Source organism: Populus trichocarpa, chromosome 1 (genome assembly GCF_000002775.5).
Source record: "Populus trichocarpa isolate Nisqually-1 chromosome 1, P.trichocarpa_v4.1, whole genome shotgun sequence".
In the NCBI taxonomy this organism is placed as follows: Eukaryota; Viridiplantae; Streptophyta; class Magnoliopsida; order Malpighiales; family Salicaceae; genus Populus; species Populus trichocarpa.
In genome coordinates, this window is record NC_037285.2 from 45,396,205 (window position 1) to 45,409,063 (window position 12,859).

A 12,859-nucleotide genomic window follows, 5' to 3' on the forward strand; every position below is an offset into this window, starting at 1 on the left:
TGGAATGAACACAATAAAAGATGAAACTCAAGCAATTAAAAATAAATTATCTATGATGATCATGTCTGTGTCACACTCAATGAGGTAATCACTATTACAATAAAAGCTAAAAGAACTAGGTTTTTGGTGGCATCCAGAGTGCGGTTACTTTCTTCATCCTTCTTTTGTGGTTTTATTTTATTTCAGTCCTTCAAATCTTTTTCTTTTGCTATTTCATCGAGTTGCTTTGCTCGAGTTGATGTGCTTGCCCTAGAATATGCATTATGCTAGGGATTACAATTACATTACATAAGAAATTATACTTACAGATTATAATTAAAATTTTCAGTTTTTTTTAAACAAATTTATGAGAAAGTACCAATATTACAACGTGAGTAAATGATAGGAGAATTTTAAATCTTTTTGTGACATGGTGACCAGCTGATCCAAGTAACCAATAGATTATCGCCACTTGTTCAACCTGATCTGCACTTTAAGATAGGGGTAGTCATAACTATTCCTCGTTTTGTTTGAGGAAAAATAATTTTTTTAAAAATAAATTTTAAAATTTTCTATATTTATTTGCTATTAAAAAAATTAATCAATAAAAAATATTTTTTAGTAAAAAAAATTAGTTTTATTTTTTAAAAAGTATTTTTCTTTTATTTTAGGCGGAAAATACTTTCCAGAAATTGTGAAAAATTTAAAAATATCATATTATTTGTTAATTATAACAAATTGGATCCTCAAACTTTTAATTGCTATATATTTTGTTTTGAATATTTTTGTTTTCAATTTCACCCGTTATAATTTGATTTTATATTAAATTTGATTTTATATTTTTGTTATTTGCTTTTCTCTTTTTATTTTTTTAATTGAAATTTTTTATTTATCAAATTTGATCATCATTCTTTTGATTGTTACTTATTCTAAAGGAAAGACTACGATACTATTTTTCTCTATATTTTGAGTTTTAGTTGTTAACAGCCATGCTCGTTTGATTTTATTTTATTTTTATTTATTTTTTTCATGCTCTTGCAGATAAGGCAGGAAAGGAGGACCTGAAATCACGACAGCGAATAAGGAGAGAAATAGCGTGTTTGTTTTTTATTTTTGAAATTATTTTTTTATAAAATTATTTTTTTATTCTAAATTAATTTTTTGTATTTTTAAATTGATATTAAAAATAATTTAAAAAATAAAAAAATATATTATTTTAATATATTTTTAAAATAAAAAATATTTTTAAAAACAACTACTTATTCAATCACTTAAAATAAAAACCTTAAAATCACGGCATGATAAAAGGAGGAAGAAAGGAATGGGACAAAGGAGGAAGAAAATAAGGTCACGTATAAAATAGAAGATGAAAATTAGTATGAAAAAGAGGCTATTTGTTTTTTTAATGTGTCAGAGTGGTTTTTATAATTATATTTAATTTATAAAAATATTAAATTAATATATTTTTAAATATTTCTTGTTATTATATATATATATATATATATATATATAATATTCTAATATGTTTTTAAATAAAAAATTATTTTAAAAAAATATGTGTCACAATACTAAATTATAGTACAAATTAAAATATAAAAGAGTTTTCTATTATTATTTACCAAGACTTATTTTGTTGTGGATGTGGATATTAATAGTGAATTTTTTTAAAATTTTTAATTTGATATTTGAATTTTTTTTTTTCATAATCGAATCTCTTTATGCCCAAATTAAAACTCAATTGCATTTTGTTTTTTAAGTATAAGAGTTGAATTCAAAGATAGATGACTGAAATGAAAAACTTGGTAAAAATATGCGGCGACATTGTAATTGTTTGCAAAGTTAATTTTAGTCCCTTATCTTTTTGAGCTACTAAGTAACATGTCCCTATAATTTCTCAACATTACATTTTATCCAGAATCTTAGATTATGCTCTAGGGACTAAACTAAATTTTTCATAAATTAAGAGACCAAACTGAAATTTATCATTTTCAATCTTAAACCTAGAATTTTCACATATCACCTACTGATATAACAAGATTTCTAACTCAAATTCACCATTTAAACAAACCATAACTCAAAATCATCATTTTTACTTAAAGTCTTTCAAAATCAACTAAATAACTCATTATTCATAACAATCAACACATAATATTCAAATCAATTCATCAATCAAACCCAAAACACAATCTTCAAAACTCTAATATTCAACAAAACAGAAAATTAAAGCTAAGAAAAACACATTTATACACATCAAAGCGTAAATATTCTTACATTTTAATTTATTTTCTCTAACTCTCTTATCCTTTCTTTATCTTTTTCTCTTTTCTCTTTTTCTTCTTTCACTCTCACGGTTTTTTCTCTAAGAATTCAAATCTTTCTCTTTTTTATTCTATTTATATTTATGAACTCTTTGTTCAATTATTACAATATCGTTCATTCATTTATACCTACTTTTAAGCCTCCAAGAGTTTTGTTGTTTTTTTCTATTCTCTTTTATTTCCAAATCATCACAATAAAATTGTTTTCTTTTTATTAAGCTGCTAATTTATGCAGCTTTAGCTCTTGTTCTCTCTTCTTGTCTTGCTATTCTGATTTTATCTTTTTCTTTACATGATATAAGAGCAGGTTCTTACCTCTTGAAGTCTGCTGGATAAACCTATCAGCAGAAGATCCTGAAGCGATCCCAAATCACAGCTTCAATCCCCACCACAACCAATCTCCTCTTTCCCATAGTCTGTCGTCCTCAATTGGGAAATGATCTCAAAAAATCACTTGATGCAACAAGTAGGGTAGAGAAATATAAGACTTCAACAAAGAATCAAACTCAAAAAAATAAAAGTAATTGTCTATGAGAAGCATTTCTGTGTCACACACTCAAGTAATATGATTGACCTATTACATTATACAAATTAACAATAATAATAATAATAATAATAATAATAAAAGAACTAGGTTTTTGATGGCATCCAGAGTGCTGTTACTTTCAAACAAAGAGGCTTGTGCATGCGGTGTTATGCTGTTCGTGTAGGCTAAGATCTCCTATGAATACATTTGTAAAATCATACAATTGTATTCTTTTTATTAAGCTGCTAATTTATGCAGCTTTAGCTCATATTCTCTCTTCTTGTTTAGCAATTCTGATCTGATCCTTTTCTTTGCATGATATAAGAGCAGGTTCTTACCTCATGAAGTCTGCTGGATGAACCTATCAGCAGAAAATCCTGAATCAATCCCAAATCACAGCTTCAATCCCCACCACAATTACCAATCTCCTCTTTCCTGTAGTCTTTCTTCCTCAATTGGAAAATGATCCAAAATCAACAACCAGTTCGGAGATAGTCTGTGTGAAAATAAACGGCTGAGAGATGAAATGTGAAGGTTATGGTGAGAAATTAGATGACAAACTTACTTTGTCCTACTAATGCTTTTGCTTTCATTGTTTCAACAAGTAAAAGAGACATAAGCATAATCATAAGAATCCTGTTTTTTCTATTTTTTTCACCTATTTATACATCAAAAAATGGCAGTTTTTCTTGTCCTTTCTTTTTAAAATCTTATGCCTTGGGTGAGGAAATTAGTGGAGCATAAGACTTTTTAAAAGACAACAAAAAGAAGCAATGTCTCATCTTTTGATATGGTGGTCTTCCATGATCAGTTTGTTGATGAAGATATCGAAAGATTCGAGTCTCCGTTCTAGCTCAGGTTGGAAGCTAGGCCGAAGGCTAAGCTTCTTTTAATTATGAATTGTTTATGCAAAGGAAACCCAGAAGCTTGAACAAACAGAAATGCCTTGTTGATTTCTCTGCTACTACTCATTATTTCCAATATTATTCCATTATCTTACCCGAAAGCAATTATACAAGAAATTTCATTATCCTGCCCCAAAGGCAATTTATTACAAGGACTTCCTTTAACCTCCTTGAAGGCAATTTATTTGATGAAAATTCCTTTAATCCACCTCAAAGACAATTTATCTTAGGGAATTCCAACGACCCAGGCAATTTATTTGCTGAAATTCCTTTAACCTCCTTGAAGGCAATCAAGATTTTAAATTAAAAAGCCAAAAATGAACGCATCTACTCTTGCAAGAATGGACTCAAAAGGTCAGCTAATCTGCATAATTAAATAGTACTGTTACTGTAAACTACTAGGAAATTCATGCGTAGAGCCAAAATGTTAACAATAGCATTGATTCGGTCAGGGGCTCTGGTGTATAGAGAGGACCTTGCCGTTAGAAACTATGAACCCACTATTTATTAATCCATTTCTATTTACTACTATTTACTATTTATTTATTTTTATTTACTATATTTCTGTATGTGATACCTAAGTACCAATAAAATTTGAGATTCCTTCAATTTTTTAGGTGCATGTACAAAATCAATTCAAGGGTGTGTATCCTTAACTACATATCAGGCTAACCTTTACAGGCTGAGCTAGCAATCGATAATTAATTTTTAATGAATTCATTTTTTATTTAAAATAAGGAAAAGGACATTGTTACACCTTAACTATTATAATTGTTACACCTTACCAAAGGGTTAATTTAGAAAAAAATTATCAACTTACAGGTCACTGGCCGAGGTCAACTTATGATTAAGTAGATCAATTTAAATTAATTATTTTTATTAAAATGATAATGTTTTGTTTTTTTTTTTTTGATATTAATTTGGCTAATTTTTATCAAATCAAATCACTAAAAACTTAATCAAATTAAATTTCATCAAATCAATAATATTTTATGTAGTTGAATTATATATATATATATATATATATATATATATATATATATATATATATATATTTGAAAATAATTTAAAAATGATGTTTTCATTAATACCCATTCTCAATGTTTTTTTTGCCTTATTTAGCTTTTTTTTTCAATTATTTTTAATTTTATTAGCTTTGTTTAGTTTTTTAAGAGGTTAATATAATTTATTTGTAATTTTTTTTATATATTTCAGATATATTAAGTATTTTTTTTATGTGTGTTTCAATTTCTTTTATATATTAATTTTATTAAATAAATTTATTAAATATAACCAGAGAAATGACTCATGTTACCATATTAAATATTTTGATCTATATTTGTTCCTCAATTTCTTAATTTTTCCACCTGCTTTTTTAACTATTGATACTGACTTATTATTATTATTATTATTCACACAATATAGTGCTGACACCCGCAGGTGAGACTTGAGTAAACGAAAATGAAATATTTTGGGTGTCTATCTCCTAGTTATGCTATTATTAATATTTGAGGGTTTTGATTTGGAATAATTAATGAAGATTTAATTAGAACTTAGCCCCGTACTTTATTAAAACTAATTATTTAGTCCTTAAAGTGTCATGAATAATTAAAAAGTCTATTAACTAGTGTTGACCACCCTCCATTTACTATGTTTTTCTCTAAAAAAATGCCTTCCTTCCTAATGAAATTTCCGCAACTGCATCAGATGTTTATTCCCGTTCAAATGCTCGCAACAGGGAAAGCATATGATAAAGAGAATGGAACAAGATTCTTGTCTATGGAGGGAATCAATGCTTCAACTTGCCTTGTGATTTGCTTTAATAAGATTTTTTTTATATAAAAAACAACTTTTAAATTATAATTAAAAGTAAAATATCATAAATTTATTTTATATTAAAAACCGAATTCATTAAACATAACCAGGGTTGTTTATTTTTTGTAATGACTTTGTTTTTCATTTATTTATATAATAATTCATGATTTATTTAATTTGATGCGTGCATAAGTTTTTTAATTTATATTTAGGATTTTTCTTAATGTAAAAAAACATGTTCATAAATTTTTATTTTTATGATTTCAGTTTGATTCTTATTTTTATGATTTTTTATGTTTTTTCCTTACCCTTTTATAAAAGTTTTTTTGTTTATAATTTTACCCTTCAATTCAATATGATGGTGTAATTTTTTTTTTTCATTTTTTGCTTTATATTGTTGCCTCTCTCCTTTTGGGAATATTGTTGCCTCTCTCTTTTTTCTTTTTTTCTTTTTTCATTTTATCAGCTTTTGCATGTGGAATATTGAGTCTTCTATTTTTTATCCACAGAATTGAATCCTTTATATATTCTTAAAACTAGATTTGAATTCTAATGAAGGAATAATAAAGATTGTTGCATGTACAAATTCTCCTTCAAAAAAATATAATAAAGTATCATGGATTTAAGTATAACTTAGCCCTGTAATTTATTAAAATTAATTATTTAGTACGTCCTTAAAGTATCATGGATAATTAAAAAGTCTATTAACTAGTGTTGACCACCCTCCATTAATTATATTTTTCTCTAAAAAATGCCTTCCTTCCTAATGAAATTTCTCCAACTGCATACTTTTCTTTTCCTTATTCTAATTTTTAAGAAAGAAGAAAAAACATATTAATTGGAAAAGAACTAAACAACATGTAACTTTAAAAATATAAGAATTAAACATATAGTTATTGAAACTATGGGATTAATTAATTCACTACCAGAAAATTGATAAATACAAACGGAAATACCGAGGGAATATTTCCGTCGGTAAATTTCCAAGGGATTTTACCGACGGAAATATTCCCTCGGTATATACCGAGGGAATTACCGTGGGAAAAAAAATTAAAACAAAACAAAAAAAAATGATGACGTGTCATTTTTACCGACGGAATTTGTTCCGTTGGTAATTCCGTCGGTAAATTTGTTGGTAAATTGTGAACACTGTTCATCATGTTAATTACAAAGGGAATCACCGACGGAAAATTCCATCGGTATTTTCCAGAGAGTAAATCACCGACGGATTGAAAAGTCGTCGGTATTATTTGGCGGTTTTCTGAAAAAATTCAATTAATTTAAAATTTTCATTTAAATATTACAGACGGAATCACCGACGGATTAAAAAATCGTCGGTAATTTTTTGGCGGTTTCTGAAAAATTTTTACGAAATTGAAAATTTAAATTAAATATTACCGATGGAATTACCGACGGAATAATTAAAAAATATTAATATTTAATTATCCGTCGGTAAATCGTCTCAATAAAAAGCTTGAATGCCTTTATTTCACAAGAGACAGAGCCGTTTCTTCTTGTTCTTCTACTTCTTCTTGTTCTTCTACTTCTTCTTCTTCACTATATGTAAAAAACATCATTAAGGTATGTCTTCTTCTTCTTCTTTACTTTATGTAAAAACATCATTTCTTATCTATTTCTTTCTCTTCTTTTCTCTCCTCATCTCCTTCTCTTTTCCTCCATGCTTGGGTATGTCTTCTTCTTCTTTCTTCTTTTATCCTCTTAGTTTTTTTTTTAATTAATATGCTTAATGAAATTTTTTTTCTCTCCTGAGCTTCACTTGCAACTACATTAAGGTAAGATTTTTCTTTTTTCTTCTTTTTTCATGATTTTTTTCACTATATTTGTTTTTTATTTTATTTTTAATTGTTTTTGTTCTTAATAATTGTATAAATGTTGTTGTGAGATTTTTTTTTCATATGAGATCAATTTTTAGTAGATTTATTTATAGGATTTTTAAATTTTTAGCAATTGCAACTTCATTTTTTTCATATGAATTAATTTTTTAGTTGAATTAATTTTTTTATTTTATTTATTTGTTGCAAATTTGTTTGAATTGATTTTCTTATTCTTTTTTCCAAGCATTTTGAGTATATATTATACAGTGTTAATTTATGTTAATTTAATTATTTTATAATTTTATAAAATGAATTTTTTTTAAAATGTTTTTCAATAATTACCGACGGAATTACCGACGGAAATTCCGTCGGTAATACCGTCGGAAATCCGTCGGTACATCCGTCGGTAATTCCGTTGGTAATAAAAAAATTATTACCGATGCGTATGTTCCGTCAGTAAATCCGTCGGTAATTATATTACCAACGGACAAAACATTACCGACGAACGATTTACCGACGGATCATTTCCGTCTTTGATTCCGTCGGTAATATAATTACCGATGGAATATGTGTCTTACACCGACGGAAAAATTCCGTCGGTAAAACTGTTAAATCTTGTAGTGATTATTGTTATCAAATTATAGAGACTAAATTATAATTGAATAAGTGTTTGTGTGGAGGAGTGTTTGCAAATACCATGGGAGATGCGATTTGTATTATTAATTTAGTTGTTGGTATAATAGTCCAAATATTGTGACGACCATTTTATAGAAATGAGCACAATGTTTTTAGAATATTTATAAAAATTGACTTAAACCAATCAAAAAAATGATTTTTGAGTTTGTTAAACAATTTTAATAAAAATAATAAAAATATAAAATAGAATTGAATTGGTTGGATATGACCCAAACTAAATTAAATAAAAAAACTTAACCAAGCTATATTTCAATGATCTTGGTATGGATTTTTTTTATATAAAAAAAACATGTTCATCCTTTTTTAAACTTCTTGTGGCCTGTTCATTCATACTTTATTAATATTTAAATTATTTTTTTATATTTTTTAAATTTGTTTTAATGTTATGATATTTTTTAATTTTGTTTTGATTGATACATAAAAATATTGTTTTTATTGATTAAATTTTATTTGGAATTATTGTTGATATTACAAAGACTTATTTATTCCTATTCAGTTGATAATGACTACTTAGATTTTGTAAAAAAGAGTTACTTTCTTTAATAGCCAATTGAATGATTTTTTATGAGAAAAATTAAACATCTTTTGATGTGAAAAAACGACACCATGCACCGTCGTGTGATACGATGCTTTTTTTCTTGTGGCATGTTTTTTATGCTTTTGATACGATGTTCTTCCAGGAATTTTTTATCTTTTTATTAGGCGGTCTAAGATGCACAGCCGTGTGTGTGTCTATATATATATATATATATATATAAAAGTCATCGATGCATGTTTTCATTTGGTATTCAATTCAATTTCATAAACATTACTTTACTCTCTAATTAAATTGCTGCAACTATATATATTATACCCTTAACCAGACTATTAGTTTACCATTCCTGACTAGCTATTGTATCCTTTTGGCAAGAATCATTGCCAATTACTTTATTCGTAGTATGTAAGAGTCATTATCCAACCATTTTCAATTCCATTTCAAATCACTTTCTTTGATAAATTAGTTTATTCACTGACGCCAGAGTTAGGAATAAAAATACCGGTTTAAATTTATATTATTTTTATTCATTATATTTTATTTTATTTAGCTAGAAAAATAAAAAATATGTGCATGTGTAAAAATAAATTTATTTTATTTGTTTATTCACTGACGCTAGAGTCAGGAATAAAAATATTGATCCAAATTTATTTTATAGCTACGTAATATTTACCAACGCCAGAGTTGGAATTATTCGTAGTTGAATATTCACTGGCGTCAGAGTCAGGAATATTGCAAGTAAACCATCAGAGCATAAACCAATAAATATTTAGCAATTTAAAACAAAATCAGCAATGCAGTCTGCCTCAGGCAGAACGTTTAAGGGGTGATAATATCTTCCCTTTTACGTAACCAGTCCCGTATCATAGAATCTCTGTTGATCAGTTAGGGTTCCTAGTAACCATAATACTAGGTGGCGACTCCTTAAACAAGACATTTTCCCCTAAAAGAACCAGATGCCAGAAATCTGTTCCTTTTTCATAATTCAAGATTATTTTTAGGGCCGCCGCGATGTCGGGTGAGACACCCTACAGTTCATATTGCCAACAAACTCCTCTTGCCATTCCCTAATTGCATTGAGCCAGCTAATCTGGATGAAGGAAAGGACTTCGACCTTGCTAATCTGGATGAAAGAAAGAAAGGAACCTTAAAGCAGACCCAACTTTGTAGCTCATTACCAGTTACGTAAAAGTTATCAATAGCTGTGTAAATCATTGAAACTGCCACAAAAGCAACCCAAATTAGTTATGAATTGGATTCGATAAAGGAAAGAGGGGAAGGGGGAAAAGACAGATGAAGATCTGCGCAGGGTTACCTGTTTTGAGAATTATGGATTTTTATCCCTGTCTAACGTGACCAAACCTTCTCTTAGACTTAGACCTGTTTCATTGGTCCATAAATGCATTTGCTAGGCTATCAACATAATTTATCTTGGGCAAATCTTCATTTAGTTATGGTAGACTCACACCTGACTGCTTATAATCACTAATTATTATAGGATTGACTACATCAAAATTGGTCGGTTTTTTTGTTTTCAAAGAGATTTAAACTTGATGCAGAAGAAAGCTATAAACACAATAATTAAAGAACACCAAAAAATATATGAGCAAAAGAGACTATAGATGTGAACCCTCAAATTCCCAAGTTTATTTTCTCTAAAATAATAATAATAAATTTTTTCTTCTCAGGAGGTTTACAAAGCCTTAAATATGTTAGGAACCTTACCTCAACTAGAAAACAAAAACAGAAACCAAAATTACAAAGGAAAGAAATATAAAATCCAAAACAAGCAAGAAATAAAAAAATAACAAGGAAAATAAAAAAAAACTACCAAAACTAGAGGCCTAAACAAGATTTTTTATATTTAAAGATTCGATGGTTCACGTGAAAATTTGAGCATGATCAAATAATCAGATAAAAAATTATAACTTTTTCAGCTTTTATTCTGGTCTGATGCGACCAAACTTCTTCTTGATCCTAAACTTGTTTCATTGGTCCATAAATACATCTCCATGACCTGTTTTTTTGTTTCACTATAGATGGAGTTTGACCATCATCATATATGGTTTGACTTAGCCGTATCGGTTTTCAATTAAATCAACTTTATATATTATGGGTTTACATTTACTATTTTTTTAAAAATGCTCACAAGTCCATTTTTCACACCTCAAACTCGTAACTGCAGCGATTCGTAGGTAACGAAACTAGTTAGAGACTAGAGAGTTTGCAGGTCATGGGGTTATTATTTGCAGGTGAGGGTTTAGATTAGATTATTTGTTGTGTTGTTTCAAATATTAGAGCAGTCTCAACTCATTAAATAAACAAGTGGTGCATTGATCCTTGGACTCAAATCATATATACACGGTGAGCTCATTTGTGTTTTTATTTTTTGTCCCTCCCTGTACTTGTAGCAGAAGAGAAGCTGCTCTCATCTTTGAAGGAATGCAAACAATTGTTAATATGAAACATATTGTGTACAAATTATAATATTTGTAAGAAGCCGTTTTGCTGCCCACCGGCGGCCATCTGATCAGAGAACAATATTATATTTTTTAAACCCTTCACTCTCGTAAAAACAATTTATATGATTATAAATAGGAAAACATAGAAAAAAATAGGATTAAATATTTTTAGAGATTACATATTATTGTTTTAGTTTTTTTTCTTGATTAGAGAGAAGTTGAATAAAAGTAGTAATAATTTATTTTTGTGAAAAAAGGTTACTACAACTACTAATAATTAGTTTCATGTAAAAAATAAAAATAAAAATAGTAACTAAAATTTATTTTAGTTATGTTAATAAAATTTTAAAGATATTTTAATTGAATTAAGTATTTCAACACAAAATTTTTGTCTTATACAGTTATATATTAATTCTAACAAAAAATATGGTTTCTATGTTTAAATTTTGGTATTAATAACGCATACAACAATGAGGCAGTTAAGTTTCTTCGATAAAATAAAATCATTTAAAAAATAAAAATAAGCTAGTATGTTTGTTACATAACTAAAAAAAAATTGATTTTTTTTAAAATTATTTTTTTAAAATCATTTTAATAGATTGATATTAAAAATAAATTTTAAAAAATAAAAAATATATTATTTTGATATATTAAAAAAAACATTATGAAAAGAAATTGTTAATATTTGTTAAAACATTATTGTTAATATTTCTGGTCGTTTACTAAATATATAATGACAAGTGATTGGAATAATAAATGTGAACTTGTACACAACTTAATAAATGAGAAAACTAAGGTAGCCGGTCACTGGGCTTAAAGGACCTCAATACAAGTTGACTATGGAAAAGGCACCACAATTAATTTAGGGGGTGTTTGCCATGTATTTTAAGTGAAGTTTTGCAGATTTTTGAAATTTTTTTGAAAATAATTTAAAAATGATGTTTTCATTAATACCCCTTCTCAATGTTTTTTTTGCCTTATTTAGCTTTTTTTTCAATTATTTTTAATTTTATTAGCTTTGTTTAGTTTTTTAAGAGGTTAATATGATTTATTTGTAATTTTTTTTATATATTTCAGATATATTAAGTATTTTTTTATGTGTGTGTTAATTTCTTTTATATATTAATTTTAGTAAATAAATTTATTAAATATAACAGAAATGACTCATGTTACCATATTAAATATTTTGATCTATATTTGTTCCTCAATTTCTTAATTTTTCCACCTGCTTTTTTAACTATTGATACTGACTTATTATTATTATTATTATTCACACAATATAGTGCTGACACCCGCAGGTGAGACTTGAGTAAACGAAAATGAAATATTTTGGGTGTCTATCTCCTAGTTATGGTATTATTAATATTTGAGGGTTTTGATTTGGAATAATTAATGAAGATTTAATTAGAACTTAGCCATGTACTTTATTAAAATTAATTATTTAGTCCGTAAAGTGTCATGGATAATTAAAAAGTCTATTAACTAGTGTTGACCACCCTCCATTTACTATGTTTTTCTCTAAAAAATGCCTTCCTTCCTAATGAAATTTCCGCAACTGCATCAGATGTTTATTCCCGTTCAAATGCTCGCAACAGGGAAAGCATATGATAAAGAGAATGGAACAAGATTCTTGTCTATGGAGGGAATCAATGCTTCAACTTGCCTTGTGATTTGCTTTAATAAGATTTTTTTTATATAATAAAAAACAACTTTTAAATTATAATTAAAAGTAAAATATCATAAATTTATTTTATATTAAAAACCAAATTCATTAAACATAACCAGGGT

At 27.1% G+C, this 12,859-nt stretch overlaps 1 protein-coding gene across 16 annotated transcripts in view; it reads right to left on the minus strand.

Moving 5' to 3' along the window:
- LOC18096055 (uncharacterized) overlaps positions 1 to 12,859 on the minus strand; it is a 691,470-nt gene that overhangs the window by 202,325 nt on the left and 476,286 nt on the right. The window lies entirely within an intron of this gene.